The 19,240-nt window shown below is 42.3% G+C and overlaps 1 protein-coding gene and 1 long non-coding RNA gene across 3 annotated transcripts in view; one reads left to right on the forward strand and one right to left on the reverse strand.

The window, feature by feature from the left end:
• LOC122553776 (cysteine-rich motor neuron 1 protein-like) overlaps positions 1–19,240 on the forward strand; it is a 239,509-nt gene that overhangs the window by 144,718 nt on the left and 75,551 nt on the right. The window lies entirely within an intron of this gene.
• Positions 3,910–19,240, reverse strand: part of LOC122553777 — a 16,720-nt gene continuing 1,389 nt past the window's right edge. The window contains exons 2-3 of the long non-coding RNA XR_006312843.1: positions 4,122–4,200; positions 3,910–3,999 (exon numbers count right to left, since the gene is read on the reverse strand). This is a non-coding gene — a long non-coding RNA (uncharacterized LOC122553777). The remainder of the gene's footprint in view (positions 4,000–4,121; positions 4,201–19,240) is intronic.

Raw genomic sequence — 19,240 nt, forward strand, 5'->3', positions numbered from 1 at the left:
CTCTATATATGTTTATACATTCGTATAGGAGGGTGGGTTGGGGAATTCTTTTTATTATTTGGGTTTACTTTTGTACTATTTTTGTACTGTTTTGAATTGCATTGTTTTGTATTTGTTGTAATATTTAAAAATCTATTTTTTCTTAATAAAAATATATTATATTAAAAAATGCTATCTTTCAAATGGAGTATTACGGTTCCAAACAATTGGGATAAGGGAAGGATATAGGTTGTTATTAAAGAACAGAGGTTGATCTAGGCTAAAGTCTGTGGCTCCATTCTTCCTAGAAATTAGATGTCTGACTAGCATTCTGACAATCTAGAGATAGTGATGTTATTGAAGATGGTTGTAAAAAGATAAAACTGGAAGAAGTTAGGGATAGGGTTGGGTGAGGCTTCACACACATCTAAAGTTGAGAACAAGATGTCTGAGAAAGAACCTCTCAGATGGATCATTCTCAAATGGAGATCCAATCAGTCCTCCCCCAGTCTGAGCTAGACGGCTCAGTGAACAATTTCACCTTTACTTTAACTGCTCACCTCCAGATAAAAGGTATTGCCAAGGGTACCCAGACAGGTCCTATTCATGCCTGTCTTTGTGTGGGCTATAATTGAACAATCTTTGTTCCAGTCCTATTTGGGCCCATTCCCTCAACTCTGACTTTGCAGTGCATTCGTGATTGTGTGACTGCTCGTTCCTCTTCTTGCCTGGACCTGGAAAACCTCATCAACCTTGTTTCCAATTATCGTCCCCCTCACCTTGAGATCTCTGACACTTTCCTTACCTTCCATGACTTCTCTACCTCAATTTCTGGGGGAGCAGTGTTCTTCTGATATTCATTATAAGCCCGCCAACTCTCACATCTACCCCAACAACATTTCCTCATACCTTACCTCCTTCAATGACTCCATTCTTTTCTCCCCAATTTGTCTGCCTCATTGCATCTGTTCTGATGATGCACCCTCTCAGCAAAGCATTTCTGATGTGTCATCCATTTATACTCAGTTAAGAATTCCACAGTGTAATATTGGACAGGGCCTTTAACTGTGTCCATTCATCTTTGTGCCCCTCTGTTTTCACATCGTCCTCTTCCATTCCAGAACCATGATAAGGATCTCCTTGACCTCAACCACCATTCTCTCTTCTGCCCTCATTGTCTGGAAGTGCTCGCTTTCAGCCTTTGCAGACCTCACTATGTGGCTGGTCCTCGGAAGCAAACTTCAAAAGTGACTGTGTATGGATGTGTTGACAAATTGTTGCAGCTGGAAATAATTCTAAGTTCTTAGAACTCGCATAGTTTTGTTAAATCTCTGAATCGCCGAAATAGAACTCCAATCCCAAATCCAACTCTTAGCCAAATGAGTGTAGATCAGAGATGGAAACTTGGGATCTTTGCTACCCTTTATGGCAAGAATTCATTAACTGAAGTCTCTAGGAGTCTCTTTGACTTTTTATCTCACAGTTCAGTTGTACGCACACTGCATTACCTTTTTTTCTACATTTGTCAAAAATTTAACTAGTAACTCTGTTACCAGAGACCTCGATGTATAAATCAACCTTTGAACTTTTCAAAATATCTTTCGTATACAGGGGTCAACTTGTATGCAGAGTATAAAATGAGAACTACGAATGTGGGTGGTCATTGTTTAGAATTAGGAGAAAGTAGATTAAGTTGGTAATTCGCACTATATTAACGTGATCTTTGTAAAAGGCACTTTTCAGCAGGGGCAAGTAACTCGCAAATCCACAGTCTTCTGGCACAGTCCAGAAGATGTGTCCCGAGTCATCTTAGCCCCAGCATCATTGTAAGGATCCCACTCTGGATTAGATGTGCTGCTTTAATCACTTTTAGATTAGAATCATCCCTCCACATCAAAACCATCTTCCTCTGCATCCATTTGGTTTTGATATTCCATATGTTTGAACAATCTGATGACATTTGGTAGTATCTTATGGTTGGAAACCACAAAACAACAAGCTGTGCCTGTGTTTTTGTGAATTTCTTCTCTCTAAGCATCCTCTGAGTCAATTCAGCACAAACTTGATTCTTGACTGGCGCATTGACGCTCCCGCCCAAAGGATGACCTACAGATATTGCAGCCCTTCACATAACTGCAATATGTGGGTGCTTTTTTTTAAAATAAACACCTCTTGATCTTACTGGTTATTTCGGATCTAAATGTGTCCCAACTTTGAGTTTACATGGGGGCACCAGCAAATCTGTTCTTTTATTACACAATAAAGTCTAATGCCTACATTTTATCAATCTGTGGCCTCTCTTCATCTTCATCCATCCAACCAATGTGGTAACATACATGCAAATTCCTTCAGAGAAATTCATGTTCTTCAGTGCAAAATTATCATGTGGTTCTGTTGTCTTCTGTTGACCATGTAGGTCCAAACCTATATAAAGCTGCCCTTCTCATGTTGTGTGGCTTTTGCTGGAGCTATTGTCAAACCTTTCCACTTCACAGTTTGGCTGCTGGGTACTTCAGGGTTCGTGGCCATTAGATCGATGTTATTGATTTGGCCTCTTATTTTTTTACCACCATGTGGTGATGAATTGCTAGAAAATGGTAACTTTGGCATCAAGGCTTTCTTTTGCTAGTGTCAGCAATCTTGGTCTTTTCCCGCAAAAGTAAACTGTTATGTTTCAGTAAGTTATGTTACACCAGCCAGCAATCGGTCTGAAATGTTTTGTAAACTTGTGGGCCGCTAAAGTTCTCACACCTACATCGTACTTCTAGTCATGCCATAATCTTCTGTGATTCTGATGAAGAGTCACTGGACTTGAAACGTTAACTCTGCTTTCTCCCCACTGGTGCTGCCAGACCTGCTGAGTTTCACCAGAAATTTCTGTTTTGTTTCTGGTCTCCAGCGTCCACAGTTCTGTGTTTTACTTCATGAACTACGTTTGGTCTGGCAGCACCTGGGAAGAGAGACTGAGTTAGTGTTTTGAGTCCCATTTCCTTTGATTTAAAGGAGCAAGTAACTTGGGCTTTTGAGGGGGATTGCCAGAGTTTAGGAGTATGGTTTGGACATGAAAATTTATGTCACTTTTCCAAATTCATGTGGCATGCATCATATTTTTACTGGGGCAGTGCAATTTCATTGTTTCTTAGAAATCTGCTTCTTTTTATGATTAATGTCAATGTCTTGACATACTTTTCCAATTATAAGTGGTTAACAAAAAAAGTGGTGCCAATACTCAAAAACCAGCATTTTCCCCTTTATCACTGTTAAAATTGTAGTAAGTTCATGTCCCCTTTATTATGTTACTGAAGCCACAGATTATTACAGTGCCCCTAGGAATTCAATTTATGAATACTTTGAATCAAGCTCAGTTGGTGACCAGCTCAGTCAAGGCAGCACGGTCTGCATTGGCTGGTGTTCAGTACAGATGCTTTACACATTCAAGCATTATGTTCGCCAAAGCAGCAGATTTATCAATGGGCATATTGTGTGGCATAGGCGAGCAACAGCAGCTTGTATGCAGAAGTGTGTTTGCCGGCTAGTGGATGTCGTGTCAACATTACAAGCCAGGGAAATGCTTCCTACATAAATTGTACTTGTTAAAAGTCCTGAAGCACGTAAAATGTTTTTTTTTTTAGCTTATATGTTCCTTGATAAATGGCCAATATGCCCCTACCCCCAGACATTTGCTGTTACTCAGAGTTCAGCATATAATTTAATTGGAGCACTTTGTACCCATATAATTAATTTGTTCAAATTCTTGGGAGCCACAGAGATGTATGGACAATGCATATGAATAGCAGCTGTCATGGAAGATGAGCTGGGAACTTGTCAGGCGGGTGGAGAGAAAAGCAGCAGAACTCTTTTTAAAAACAGCTTCACAGGAGACCTTCATCCAAGCTGAAGTGAAGAAGGGAAAGGAATAAATTTGTATCGTTTGCCCCCAAACTTGTCTTATTAAAAAAACATGGAAACTCCAAAACGATCTTGTCTTTTGGCACCAGACATCCCGTTGCTATTCTGCACCTGTCAGAAGAATTTAATGTTAGCAAATACATTTGCCTTGCGTTTAAGTGTGGATCTATATGCAGCACTACAAATAAATAGTCAGGTCTGCAAGGAATGCAGTTGAAATTCTCATGACCTACCTTTTGAACCTTTTGTCACTTCTTTCCATTTTCCAAACCCACATCTGTTTGGCTCCAGAATTTTGTTTCGACCATATCCCTGTGAAATGCCAAAAAGTTAAATATTTGCAGTATTGGACTTTTTTTTCCTGCTTTTTAAACAAAGACATTCTTTGCACATACGTTGCAGCTTTTTGGTCTAAATAATTAGAGTTGTTTTCCTGTAGCAGCTTTTTGTTTGATAAATTACTCAAATTGATTGATTGTGTGTATAATTGCCACTGGCCTGTAAAATGGGTCTTGTCAGAGATGATATGTGAGGCCATGATATGATGGAGAATGAGGTATAAAGAAAATTATAATTTACCAGGTATTAAAATTTTGATGTAAACACCACCAGATCCGTGCAAATTCTACCCACATTCAGGTTGAACTATGTATTTCAAAAAGGGCAGATCATCAAACTTTTCATTTTTGGTTCATCTTAAATTACCTGCCCCCAGTGGAAACAGTGGTGGGTAGACTTGGCCACTCAGGAGTCTGATCATTGCATCAAGAAATGTCCTGCCTCAAGGATGAAAGATTACAGCTAATAATGTCTCTTTTTTTCCAAATGCATGCATCTTGTGGATTGACAATTGAAGCATCTTGGATATAGTATAGGGTACAGGTAGAGGGCAAGAGAACACATTTAATGGTACTTGGATGTTGTTCAAAAGGCAGGAGTGAGTTAGCTAAAATTTAAGCTTCTGAAGACTCTCCATGATGTAAGACTCTCCTGATTTGTGTATAGCACATCACTGTAAATTTTAGAAGCATAAGATCAGGCAACCTGGGATCTGTGGCCAAACTGTTTGAAATATTGTACATTTTGCTATATAATATGTGATCTACCTGATTTTGAGATCATTTTAGTACGTTCAAATAACTTTTTCTAACCATTCTGCAATTATAGCATTGCTTTATTTGAACCTAGATGGAAATGGTATTTAATAGATTTTCTTGGAGATTACATTTGTGTCTGTCTTAAGCTCATTCTGACTTACCTGACCAAATATTGTAAAATTGCACACCAAAATGCAGGATAATTAAGTTATAACATATCACGTTGACTGTGACTGAACTGTCTTCTTATTTCTCTAAGTCTACAATGCAGTATTTGTGGTTGGTTATGAGATAAATGTTGTAAAGACTCCAGTAACTGTTGCATCTTTTCCTGCCTGTAGTTAATTTGTGTAATCTTTCCACTTATTAAAGTTAATGGGTGGGTTGGCTGACTCCCTCGAATAAAAATAACAGATGGCGGGTTTAAAAATCCAACCGCTCCAAAGCAATTTCCACCCAGTTTTAACAGGGACTGAGGAAACTTTACCTTCCACATTCTGTTGAACATCTGTCTCATTTATCATCATTGTTTCTCCTTTTCATTGCTTTGGCTGATTGAATATGCACAATGGTTCTGGGACCTGATTCCTTTTCAGCCTAGGTACAGCAATGCTTTTCACACCTTGCTACCTGGTTTTCTAAATCACATTGACACAATTTTATTTCAAATACCCTAGTCCATTGATAATTAGGCTCCACTACGTTGTATTGCCAACATCCATTATAACACATTGCCATGACCTTTGAAGAGTTTCTCTTGTAGATCCTGGATTTTGAAATAATTTTTTGGGGTGTGAGCATTGCTGGCAAGGCCAGCATCTAATGCTGTAATTGAACTGGAGGCATCGTGGCTCAGTGGTTAGCACTGCTGCCTCACAGCGCCAGAGACCTGGGTTCGATTCCAGCCTCGGACAACTGTCTGTCTGTGTGGAGTTTGCACGTTCTCCCTGTTTCCCCTGGGTGCTCCAGTTTCCTCCCACAGTCCACAGATGTGCAGGTTAGGTGAATTGGCCTTGCTAAATTGCCCATAGTGTTCAGGGATGTGTAGGTTAGGTGCGTTAGTCAGGAGTAGATGTAGAGTAATAAGGCAGGGGAATGGGTTTGGGTGGGATACTCTTCGGACAGTCAGTGTGGACTTGTTGGGCTGAAAGGTCTGTTTCCACACTGTAGGGATTCTATGATTCTATTCTATGCATTGTGCTTGCTGGGCCACTTCAGAGAAGAGTTAACCCCATAAGACGTATGAATAGAAGTAGACCGTAGTTCTGGAGTGGAGATGGATAAAATGGAGTAGTAACTTGTTATTTCCATCATGTTATTTTAGTACCTGGAGCCCTGAGAGATTCTAGGTGCATCTGTAGGGCACAAAAAGCACTGACTTAGAGCAATAGAATCGTACAGCAAGGAAACGGACACTTTGGTCAGCCGGTTCATCCCGACCATGTTCCCAAACTAAACTAGTCTCACCTGCCTGCACTTGGCCCATATCCCTCCAAACCTTTCTTGTTCACATTCTTATCCAAATGTCTTTTAAATATTGTAACTCCATGTGCATCCACCACTGTCTCTGGCAGTTCATTCCACACGTGAGCCACTCTTTTTTTTAAAAACGTTGCCTCTCATGCCCTTTTTAAATCTTTCTTCGCTCCCCTGAAAATATGTCCCCTAGTTTTGAACTCTCCCACCCTAAAGGAAAAGACACCTTCCATTCACCTTATCTATGCCCCTTATAATTTTATAAAACTCAATAAGGTTATTTCTTGAACTCCAACATTCAAGTGAAAAAAGTTTTAATTTTTCCAGTATATTCTTGTATCTTAAATGCTCCATTCCTGGCATCATCCGGGTAAATCACTTCTGAACCCTATCCAGTTTAATAATATCCTTCGTATAACAGGGTGACCAGAACTGGACACAATACTCCCGAATAGGCCTCACCAACGTCCTGTACAACCTCAACATGATGTCCCAACTCCTCTACTCAAAGGTCTGAACAATGAATGCTAAACGCCTCCTTAACCACCTTGTCCACCTTGTCCAAGTTTCAAAGAATTATGTACCTGAACCCTTCGGTGTCTCTGTTGTACAACACTACCCAGGGCCCTACAATGAATTTTATAGGTCCTATCCTTGTTTGTATTACCAAAATGCAATAACTCATGTTTATCCAAATTAAACTCCAACTACCACTCCTCAGCCCGTTGACCCAATTGATCAAGATCTCTTTGTAATCTTAGATAACCTTCTTCACTGTCTGCTACACCACAAGTTTTGGTGTCATCTGCAAGCTTACTAACCATGCCACCTATATTCCCATCTAAATCATTTATATAAGTGGCAAAGTGGACCCAGTACTGATCCCTGGGGAACACTGCTAGTCACAGGCTTCCAGTGAAAAAAAACAACCTTCCACCACCACCACCACCACCACTGTCTTTGACCATAAATGCAGTTTTGTGTCCAACTGGTAAGCTCACCCTGAATCCCATGTGATCTAACTTTATTAATGAGTCTACCATCCAGAACCATAGTCAAAGATTTCACTAAAGCCCAAGTACACAATGTCTACCACTCTGCTCTTATCAATCTTCTTTGGATATTTTGTTATAAAATTCAATCATTTGTGAGACATGATTTTCCTCATACAAAACCATGCTGACTATCCCTAATCAGTCCTTGCCTCTCTAAATGTATGTACATCCTATCTTTCAGAATCACTTCCAACAACTTGCCCATCGCCGATGTCAGACTCTAGGTCTATAGTTTCCAGACTTCTCCTTACAGCCTTTTGTTAAACAATGGCACAGCATTAGTCACCTTCTGTCTTCCAGTACTTCACCTGTGTTTATGGATGATACAAGTATTTCTACTAGGAGCCCCACAACTTCCTCTCTAACTTCCCACAATATTCTGGCACACACTTGATCAGGCCCTGGTGATTTATCTACCTTTTCCAGGTCCATCAGCATTTCCTATTCTGTAATGTGTAATTTATTTCACTGAGTTCTCTAGCCTCCATTTCTTTCTCAGCAGTAAAACTGACAATAAATATTCATTTAATATCTCTCCCATCTTCTGAGGTTCTACATATAAGTCGATCTCATTGGTCTTTAAGGGGTCCTATTCCCCCTCTAATTACTCTCGTGCTCTTCATATATTTAAGAATCTTTTTGGATTATCTTCAACCTTATCTACCAAGGCTATCTCATATCCTGGAAGGTCAAACTTGAATGCTGAATATAGGATTAAAGACAGGATTCTTGGCAGTGTGGAGGAACAGAGGGATCTGGGTGTGCAAGTGCATAGATCCCTCAAAGTTGCCACCCAAGTGGATAGGGTTGTCAAGAAAGCATATGGTGTTTTGGCTTTCATTAACAGGAGGATCGAGTTTAAGAGCCACAAGGTTTTGCTGCAGCTCTACCAGTCCCTGATGAGACCACACTGGAATATTGTGTCCAGTTCTGGTTGCCCTACTATAGGGAAGAAAGTGGCTTTGGAGAGGGTGCAAAGAAGGTTCACCAGGATGCTGCCTGGACTGGAGGGCTTGCCTTATGAAGAAAGGTTGAATAAGCTCAGACTTTTCTCCCTGGAGAGAAGGAGGAAGAGAGGAGCCCTGATCGAGGTCTACAAAATAATGAGAGGAATGTTGTGGTTCTGTTTGCTGAGCTGGGAATTTGTGTTGCAGATGTTTCGTCCCCTGTCTAGGTGACATCCTCGGTGCTTGGGAGCCTCTTGTGAAGCGTTTCTGTGATGTTTCCTCCGGCATTTATAGTGGCCAGTCCCTGCCGCTTCCGGTTGTCAGTTTCAGCTGTCCGCTGCAGTGGCCGGTATATTGGACCCAATATACCGGCCACTGCAGCGGACAGCTAGAACTGACAACCTGAAGCGGCAGATACAAACCACTATAAATGCCGGAGGAAAGATCACAGAAACACTTCACAAGAGGCTCCCAAGCACCGAGGATGTCACCTAGACAGGGGACGAAACGTCTGCAACACAAATTCCCAGCTCGGCGAACAGAACCACAACCACGAGCACCCGAGCTACAAATCTTCTCCCAAACTTTAAATGAGAGGAATAGATAGAGTCAATAGCCAGAGACTTTTCCCCAGGGCAGGATTGACTGGTACGAGAAGTCATAGTTTGAAGATATTAGGCGGAAGGTATAAAGGTGACGTCAGAGGTTGGCTCTTTACATAGAGAGTTGTGAATGCATGGAATGCATTGCCAGCTGTGGTGGTGGAAGCAGAGTCATTGGGGACATTTAAGCGACTGCTGGACATGCACATGGATAGCAGTGAGTTGAGGGGTGTATAGGTTAAGTTAGTATATTTTACATTAGGATTAAATCTCGGCACAACATCATGGGCCAAAGGGCCTGATCTGTGTTGTACTTTTCTATGTTCTATCCCATCTTTGCCTTCCCTGATTTCCTCCTTAAGAATGCCACTAGACTCTTTAATTCTTCAAGAGATTCCATTGATCCCAATGGTCTGTAAATAATACATGTTTCTTTTTATGTTTGACTGGAACTTCATTATCTTTATTTGACCATGGCTCCCTAATCTTACCAGCCTAGGCTTTCCCCCTAACAATCTGGACTTTAAGATGGCCACAGTGGTCACCCGACCAGAGTGATCCAAACTTATGACATCATCACTAAACAAGACTCCGTCTGGGCCAAAATAGCCATTGTTATAAAAAAGGCATTGAAACTCCAATCTCTACCTCCGAGTTACTTCATGCCATTGAGGGTGCACACATTAGGATGAGAGTCACCACCAATTTATCAACTTGATAAAAGCAATGAAGTCAGTCCCAGGAGTACTCCTGGCTTTGATGGGTGGACAGTGCATGGCTGTATCTGGCATGTTGACTCAAGATGCCCAGGGCTCCAAGTTAAAATCACACAACACCAGGTTATGGTCCAACAGGTCTATGTGGAGGCACTAGCTTTCGAAGTGCTGCTCCTTGGGGCGAAATTGAGGCAAAATTGGGGCTTAGAGAGTAGAGTAGGGGCAAGAGTTAGATAGATGGAGTCAGTGGCAACATGGGGAAGTTCAGAGCTGATTGGATTGACAGGGAGGGATACAGTGAAGGAAATGTGCAGGTTTGGGGATTCATCAAGGGATAAGAGGCAGAGCTTGAGACTGTTTTCCAGGAATTACTGCTGTTTCCTTCCATTGTGCTGTAAATAACAAATGGGCGGCACGGTAGCACAGTGGTTAGCACTGCTGCCTCACAGCGCCAGAGGCCTGGGTTCAATTCCCACCTCTGACAGACTCTCTGTGTGGAGTTTGCACATTCTCCCCGTGTCTATGTGGGTTTCCTCCGGGTGCTCCGGTTTCCTCCCAAGTCCAAAAATGTGCAGGTCAGGTCAATTGGCCACACTAAATTACCCATAGTGTTAGCTGTAGGGGAATGGGTCTGGGTAGTTTGCGCTTCGGCGGGTCGGTGTGGACTTGTTGGGCCAAAGGGCCTGTTTCCGCACTGTAAGTAATCTAATCTAATCTGAACAACGGAGCTGGGAATAGCTACCGCCTTCACTGGCGTGGGTTGGGTAAGTGCTTCATTGCATTGAGGGATGGGGCTATACTTTCAAATGATGTGAAGACCTTCGAAGGAGCAACAGCATGACATGCATTGCACACACAGCACAGACTGACTGAACATTAATGTCGTTGCACAGCGGGTGACTGAAGGTGACATGGTACCTTCTATCATAGAACTTCACGTTGTAATGTCATGTTGAAGTACACTGCCTATCTGGAATGGAATCTAGGCAAAAAAATGACAGTAGCAGTAGGACTAGAAGGCTTGTCCTCACTCCTAGTCTGCCACAGTGAATTGGAGAAATGCACCTTTGCCATGAATTGAAGGTATCTATGAATTTCACCACTTCTGAAGGCATCAAATATACAATGGTGCTATCACTTTAGAACCTAACTATTCAAAGACTCTAAGAACTTTTTAAAGTTGTCTACTCTTGACCTTTCTGTTTGAACTACACACTCTCACCCCCATTTTGAACTTCCTACCTATGCGTTTGATACCTTGTTTTTGGGTTACGTCATTAAGTTTTTTCTTCTTTCAATTAAGAAAAGCTTGCAATCGGCTCCTTCACTATGACTTCACAAACCCATGTTTAAATTAAAGTGTGATATAGCTGCATGATAAAATAACAAGTACAAATCTTTCGTAGGGCAAACCGTGGGAGGATTAAAACATGATTGCAACAAGAGTCACATGCAGGCCAGACCAGATAAGAGTGGCAGATTTCCTTCCCTAAGGGACATGAGCGAAACAACATGAATATATAACAGTTTTGTGGCACTATTTCTGAGACTAGCTTTCAATTCCAGATTTATTTAAATTGGCCAGATGGGATTTGAACCATTGTTCCTTGAGTCTTTAGAAGTCCAGTGTCTGACAAATTTGGTTGAATTTTTTAAGGAGGTGACTATGTGTGTAGATGAAGGTAGTGCAGTTGATGCAGTTTATGTGGGTTTCTGTAAAGCCTTTGATAAGATATCAATAGTAGAATCCCTGCGTTGCGCAAAGAAGCCATTCGGCCCATCAAGTCTGCACTGATTCTCCAAACAGAATCCCATCCAGACTCAGCCCCTGTCCCCATGATTAGATTAGATTAGATTACTTAGTGTGGAAAGATGCCCTTCAGCCCAACAAGTCCACACCGACCCACCGAAGCACAACCCACCCATACCCCTACATTTACCCCTTCACCTAACACTACTGGCAATTTAGCATGGCCAATTCACCCGACCTGCACATCTTTGAACTGTGGGAGGAAACCGGAGCACCCGGAGGAAACCCACGCAGACACTGGGAGAATGTGCAAACTCCACACAGTCAGTCGCCTGAGGCGGGAATTGAGCCCGGGACTCTGGCACTGTGAGGCAGCAGTGCTAACCACTGTGCCATGATCCCGAATTTCTCATGTCCAACTCACACCTGCACATCCCTGGACACTATGAGCAACTTAGCATGGCCAATCCACCTAACCTGCACTTCTTTGAACTGTGGGGGGGAAACCAGAACACCCGACAGAAACCCATGCAGACACGGAGAACATGCAAGCTCCACGCAGACAGTTGCCCAAGACTGGAATTGAATTCGGGTCCATGATACTGTGAGGCACCATGCCACCCATTCTCACATCGGAGACTGATACAGAAGGTAAAAGCACGTGATTCGGGGTTACTTGGCAAGATAAATCCCAAAGTTGGCTTTATGATAAGAGACACAAAATGGTGTCAGAAGGCTGTTTGTGTGACTGGTGTCCAGTGACATACCACAGGTATTGGTCCTGGGACCCTTAGTTTTCATAACATGAATAAACAATGTGGATGAGAATGTGAGGGAGAAGATAAGTAAATTTCTGAATAACATGAAGATTGGCCAGGTGATTGACAGTGAGGAAGAAGGTCTTAGGTTATATGACGATATAGACAGATCAGTGGCAGATGGAATGTAACTCTGAAAAGTGTGCATTTTGGGCAAAATAGCAATAAAAGGGAGTAAGTGCTCAATGAATGGCAGGCTATTGGGAAGCTCAGGATGTTGAGGTGTTTGTCCACAAATCTGTGAAGGCAGAGGGACAAGTTAATAGGGCAGTTAAGTTTTCATATGGGACACTCTCTTTTTGTCAGCTATGGTTTAGAAGCTAAAAGCAGGGATGCTATGTTGGAGCTGTACAAGATTTTGGTTAGTTCATAGATGGAGTATACACTGTACGGCTCTAAGTCACCACATTATAGGAAGGATGTGATTGCACTGGAGTGGCAGAGAATAGATTCACCAGGATGTTGCGGGGTTGGAGCATTTTAGCTATGAAGAAGAACTGGATAGAGCAGAGAAGGCAGAAGAGAGACCTGATTGAGGTGTATACAATTGAGTGGTACAGTCAGAGTGGATAGGAACAAGCTGCTGCTTCCATTATATGAAGGGTCAATAACTAGGGTGTATAATTTTAAGGCAGGAGGTTTCGAGAGGAATTGTTATTTCACCCAGAGTGTGGTGGGAACCTGGAATGCACTGCCTGTGCAGGCTAGTTGAGATGGGAAACATCACAACATATCTTTGAAAAGAATATGTGGATGAGCACTTGAAATGTAATCACACTCAAAGCTATGGGCAAGTGCTGGAAAGTGGGATTGATTGGCACTGACTCAATGGGCTAAAGGATGGCTTCTGTGCTGTATGATGCTCTGACAAGGTCACTATTCCACCATGTCCCCCTTTGACCAGCCTAAATAATAACAAACATCAACAACAGAATCCAGCGTGTTTTAATACAGATATTAAGTGTGGTGGTGGGAATGGAAAATTAATTCCTGGTGCACTGCAGACATTAATTATCCCAGGGGTAAGACTGTTGGCCACTACCCCTGTGTGATGTTCAGTGATAGCGGTGAAGAATGCTCAAAGCTGTGCTACTCAAGTTAATTTCTCCCTCTACATTTTAAAAGATCAGATATAGCATCAGGCTTTAACCAACCTCCTGCCAAAATTCCTGAGTTAAATGTGATTTGGATGCTTTCTGAACCTAACTTTACTTTTGCTGCCAAGCAGTAATTCTGAAACGGTTTAAGTGGTAACAAGCCCCTCCGTTTTGTAACCCAGCCACCGCCGTTTGCATTTCTGCACGTCCAGTTTCGAGACAGATTGGCTTTAGTGTTTCAAAATGATTTCATTCTGCTAATCAACTCCAACGTGAGTTTAATTTACATGTTGGGATTAATAATATCCACGGCTGTCACATTGTCTCCAGAGGCATGTTCTATTCATGCAATAATTTGTTGCAAATGTTTTTGTGCTGATTTTGTTTAAACTGATTTTGTGAATTTGGGAATGGCCAAAAATGAATTTGTGTGTATTTGTTTGTTTGCGATATTCTAATTTTTGTGTGTGTATGTACAATATATTTTTCTTAGATTAGGTATAGAGGCAACTCTGTACCTGGAGCTCACGTTTAATTAAATGACCTTGCAGTCTCGTGACAATTGCATATCATCATAAAACAAACCCATGTAACACTCAGACAAATTTTCACAACACAAAAAGCAAAAGATTGGCACAGTGTCTCAGTGGTGAGCACTATTGCTTCACAAAGCCAGGGACCCGAGTCAATTCCAGCCCAGAGCGACAGCCTGTGAGGCATTTGCACATTCTCTCTGTGTCTGTGTGAGTTTCCTCCCACAATCAAAGATGTGCAGGTTATGTGTATTTACCACCTTAAATTGCCCATAATGTTCAGCGATGTGTGGGTTAGGTGCAGTAGTCAGAATGAAAGTAGAGTAATTGGGTAGGAGAATGGGTCTGGGTGGGTTATCCTTCAGAGGGTCGGTGTGGACTTGTTGGGCTAAAGGGCCTGTTTTCACACTGTAGGAGTCTATGCTCAAGACTTTCAAGATTGAATGTATTCTGTGAGCAGGTATTTTGTCGGATACATGCGAGACATGGTGGCCATATTACTGGACCGGTAATCCAAAGCCCCAGGTTAATTCATCTGTAGACTGGGTTCAAATCCCACCACAACCAGAAGAATTTAAATTAATCAGATTAATTCTATAACAAAAAAGTATGGAAAATAAAAGCTATTCTCAGTAAAGTGATAATTAATCGCTCTTCAATTCCTGCAAAAACCCATCTGGTTCATCATCCTTAAGGAAATCTTCCAACTTTGCCTAGTCTATCCTTGATGTGCAAGTAATGTGGTAATTCTTAATGATTACCCTGTGAAAAGGAAAAACAAGCCAGTCAGTTCAAGGGCAATTTAAGATGAGCAACCGGTTATGGAATCAGCCCATCGACTCTGCAATGATCCTCCAAAGAGCATCCCACCCAGACCTCGCCCCAACACAAACCTTCTAACCCTGCATTTACCATGGCTAGCCTGCACATCCCTGGATACTGAGCAATTTAGCGTGGCCAATCGGCTAACCTGCACACCTTTGGACTGTGGGTGAAAACTGGAGCACTCGGAGGAAACCCACACAGGCGCAGGGAGAATATGTGGGAATCCACACAACCGCAGCAGTGCGAACCATTGAGTCATTGTGCTGCCCTCTTCAGCTGAGTAGTTGGCCCTAGTGTCCTGGCTAATTCCTCAACCAATGTCATTGAAACTATTTATCAAATCATTATTACGTTGTTATTCATGGGGTCTTGCTGTGTAAATACTGGCTGTGGTGTTTCCTATGTCACAATAGTGACTGCACGTTTTTTTCATTCATGGGATGTGGACGTCACTGGCCAGGCCAGTGTTTATTACTCATCCCCAGAGGGCAGCTAAGAATCAACTGAAACCACATGTAGGCCAGACCAGACTAGGTAAGGCTGGCAGATTTCCTTCCCTAGAGGACATTAGTAAACTGGGTGTTTTTTTTTAAACAATCAGCAATGATTTTGTGGTCATTACCTGCATCTTGCGGAAAAACATTTTAAAAACCGCTTTGTTAACTTATCGCATGGTTGGGTACTGCTGGCAAGACCAGCATTTGTAACCCATTCTTCGAACCATGTGACTTTTAATTCCAGATTACTTTCAGCCTCTAGACTACTAGTGCAGTGTAATTACCAGCATGCCACTATCTCCACTACCAATCACAAGTGCAAAATAATATGTTTGTAGAAATTGAAATTTAGTAAATGTCACTAAACCTGCCAATGTGTTAACATATTTTACTAAGTTAGAAATTCTTCAAACTAAGTCTGCTCGTTATCTTTTGCAGTGTGTCACTCTCACTCGGGTCACATTTTCCATATTCTCCCAATGCTGTACTTCTACCATTCTGCTATGGCAACTCCAACTTCGGCACAGGCAGAGAATCATAATCTTCAAGTATCCTCGAGGTCCTGAATCCGGAATGCTTCAGCACTCTCGCCCCATCTCAAGCCACATCTGACAAAGTAGCTCTCGTATAGCTTTCCTTTTTACCAACTCTTCTTATTCCCTCCAGCAAATCACCACCCTTTTCCACACCCATCTTTGCAGACTTTAATCATGGATGATTGATAAGAAATATTATTAAAATAATTTAGTTCCACTCATTTAACCATGCCCCTGAGATGTTTCCATCTCCCCAGACATATCCCGCCCATTCTTTCATCATTGTTTTTCTGCCATGTTCTAACTCTCCTCCTCCTACAGTGCTGTTGAAAGGCATGTATAGCCTTAACTTTCCCATCTCCTTCACCCACAAGTTAGATGCAATTTCTTTACTTGTCATGTAAGAAAGAGGCTCCTCAAATCTGCCCTGCCATTCAACAAGATTGCCCCAGGCCTCAACTCTTGTGTCAAGCCAACTCAGCACAGCCATCAACTCCCTTGAATATTTGAAAAAAATTACCTACCTTCTCTTTGAATACTTTCACTGATCAAGCCTTCACAAACCTCTGAGGTGAGAATTCCAGCCATTCACTATCCTCTGGGAGAAGAAATTCCAATGTACTTCATTTTAAATGAGCGCCCTCTTACTCAACTATGACCCCTCGTTTGAGAGACCCCCAATTCTCAACATCTATCTACAGAAGGCTGCATTATGTATCTGTCTTCCACCTTCTAAAACTCTGACCAATGCTCTATCTTTACATGCACTCAAGATACGAAATCAATTCCCTCCGCCTGCTTACTGTTAAACTTAACAATATAAACTTAACATGAATATTAAAAATCAGTATCTTTTAAACAGTTACCAGTCAATGTTTCACGTACAACTTTAGAAGTGGGATCTGCATTTGGTGAGACAATGAGCATGAGTGGCCTGGTGCCAGGGTAGGAGCTAATTCTAACACCATGTCAGCTACCTCGGCAAGTCAGTCTTACATGAGCCCTATTGGTGAGGGCTTGGTTAAGGAATTTCATATTAGGGAGGCTCAAGAAAGTGAAATAATGGGTATCTGTGCATACTGTTTGGTGCATTGGGAATCTTACCAAGAGGGTAGTTTGCGTATGGAATGAACTTCCTGAGGAAGTGGTGGATGCAGGCACAATTACAACATTTAAGAGACACTCAGATAAGTACATTGAAAGGAAAGATTGAGAGGGTCAGGAGTAGGCAGTTGGGACTAATTTAGTTTGGGATTATAAACAGCATGGACTAAAGGGTCTGTTTCTGTGCTGTATGGCTCTGACTCTATAAGTCTAAAGTCAATGCCGAGGAGCATGGAAGAGCCCATCTCCAACTTTGTACCTGGATTTTCCCAGAGCTTGGAGAGCATCCTTTACAGTGTAGAAGTGACAGACATCTCTATTATGTATGCTGCTCACATGTGGTGTGTGGTATTCAATGCCTCGGATTCCATTGCAGCACGTGTAGAACTTGCTGAATATGGTGTAAGGCCAGGCTGCTGTTGGGGATGTTCATAGTGCTGCCATTCTGGCTGTGAGGGCCAGGGTCAAAGGGTCAGTGGTTCATCCCAAGGGCATGCCTGCATGGAGCTTTAAACCTCAGAACGACCGATTTGTCCTCCCATCACAGCCATTCTGTCAGTACCTTGCCTGTGGTCAGTCAATCAATCAGTCAGCCCATCCAGAAAGCTATGACTCCAGGTTATCTTAGAAGCCAGTTTCATTGAAAGTCGTGAACCTTCCACAAACTATGCTGCAAACTCTGGGATTGCTATGAATAGGAATTACTGGAATAGGGTGAGCTACACACAGGATAGTCAATGATTAGTTTAGGAGCGATAATGTCACGCGATGAATAATCCAGGTTCTGGGGATGAGAGTTCAAATCCTACCCTGGCAGCTGGTGGTATATAAACTGACATAATAAAATCTGGAATTGAAAGCTAGTCTCAGTTTTATTGCAGGCACAGTTACTATCATCAATAGTTGTTAAAACTGCTTCACTTGTGTCTTTTTGGGGAAGAATCCTGCTTCCTGACCCCTCTGACTCCAGACACGATGCGATGTAATTGACTCTTGGCTTGGTTCTGGAATGGCCTAACAAGCCACTCTGTTCAAGACATGGGCAACAACTGCTGGCCTTGTCAGCAGTGCCCACATCCCTGGAAAACATTCATTTTAAATAGTTGAAGTTTGTATCCAATATGGAATGCTTTGATTTCCAGATTTAGTTAAGACTGTTTACGGTGTGATGGTGTTCGTTTCTGTGCAGATCAGTGATGAAGGAAAAGTTTGGAACTTGTGGTAACTGGGAATTGAGACAAGGCAACCAGATATCACAGCTGGATTAGTTGTCTATTGATGGCCTGGCCAATAAGGTTTTGTTAGGCTGCCTGTTTCCTCTTGAATCCCTTCTGCTTTTCCCTATTTCTCACCGTCTTCTTGATCACAGCTCTAGGAGATAGTCCACACCATCAGGGTGGTAGGATTGTCCAGCATTAATCAGACCACCACACATCCAGACACATGTTGTGCTGAGCACGATGGACAAAAGAAACACTGTTAAGTCGGTGATCTGCTTTCAGACATTCAGGCATAAAGTCATAGAGATGTACAGCATGGAAACAGACCCTTCAGTCCACCCGTCCATGCCGACCAGATATCCCAACCCAATCTAGTCCCACCTGCCAGCACCCAGCCCATATCCCTCTAAACCCTTCCTATTCATATACCCATCTAAATGCGTCTTAAATATTGCAATTGTACCAGCCTCCACCACACCCTCTGGCAGTTCATTCCATACACGTACCACCCTCTGCGTGAAAAAGTTGCCCCTTAGGTCTCTTTTATATCTTTCCCCTCTCACCCTAAACCTATGCCCTCTAGATCTGGACTCGCCAACCCCAGGGAAAAGACTTTGCCTATTTATCCTATCCATGTTACTCATAATTTTGTAAACCTCTATTAGGTTACCCCTCAGACTCCGCGCTCCAGGGAAAACAGTCCCAACCTGTTCGGTCTCTCCCTGTAGCTCAGATCCTCCAACCCTGGCAACATCCTTGTAAATCTTTTCTGAACCCTTTCAAGTTTCACAACATCTTTCCGATAGGTAGGAGACCAAAATTGCATGCAATATTCCAACAGTGGCCTAACCAACGTCCTGTACAGCCGCAACATGACTTCCCAACTCCTGTACTCAATACTCTAACCAATAAAGGCAAGCATACCAAACGCCGCCTTCTCTAACCTATCTACCTGCCACTCCACTTTCAAGGAGCTATGAACCTGCACTCCAAGGTCTCTTTGTTCAGCAACACTCCCTAGGACCTTACCATTAAGTGTATAAGTCCTGCTAAGATTTGCTTTCCCAAAATGCAGCACC

This window comes from Chiloscyllium plagiosum, chromosome 10 (assembly GCF_004010195.1).
Source record: "Chiloscyllium plagiosum isolate BGI_BamShark_2017 chromosome 10, ASM401019v2, whole genome shotgun sequence".
NCBI classification, from domain to species: Eukaryota; Metazoa; Chordata; class Chondrichthyes; order Orectolobiformes; family Hemiscylliidae; genus Chiloscyllium; species Chiloscyllium plagiosum.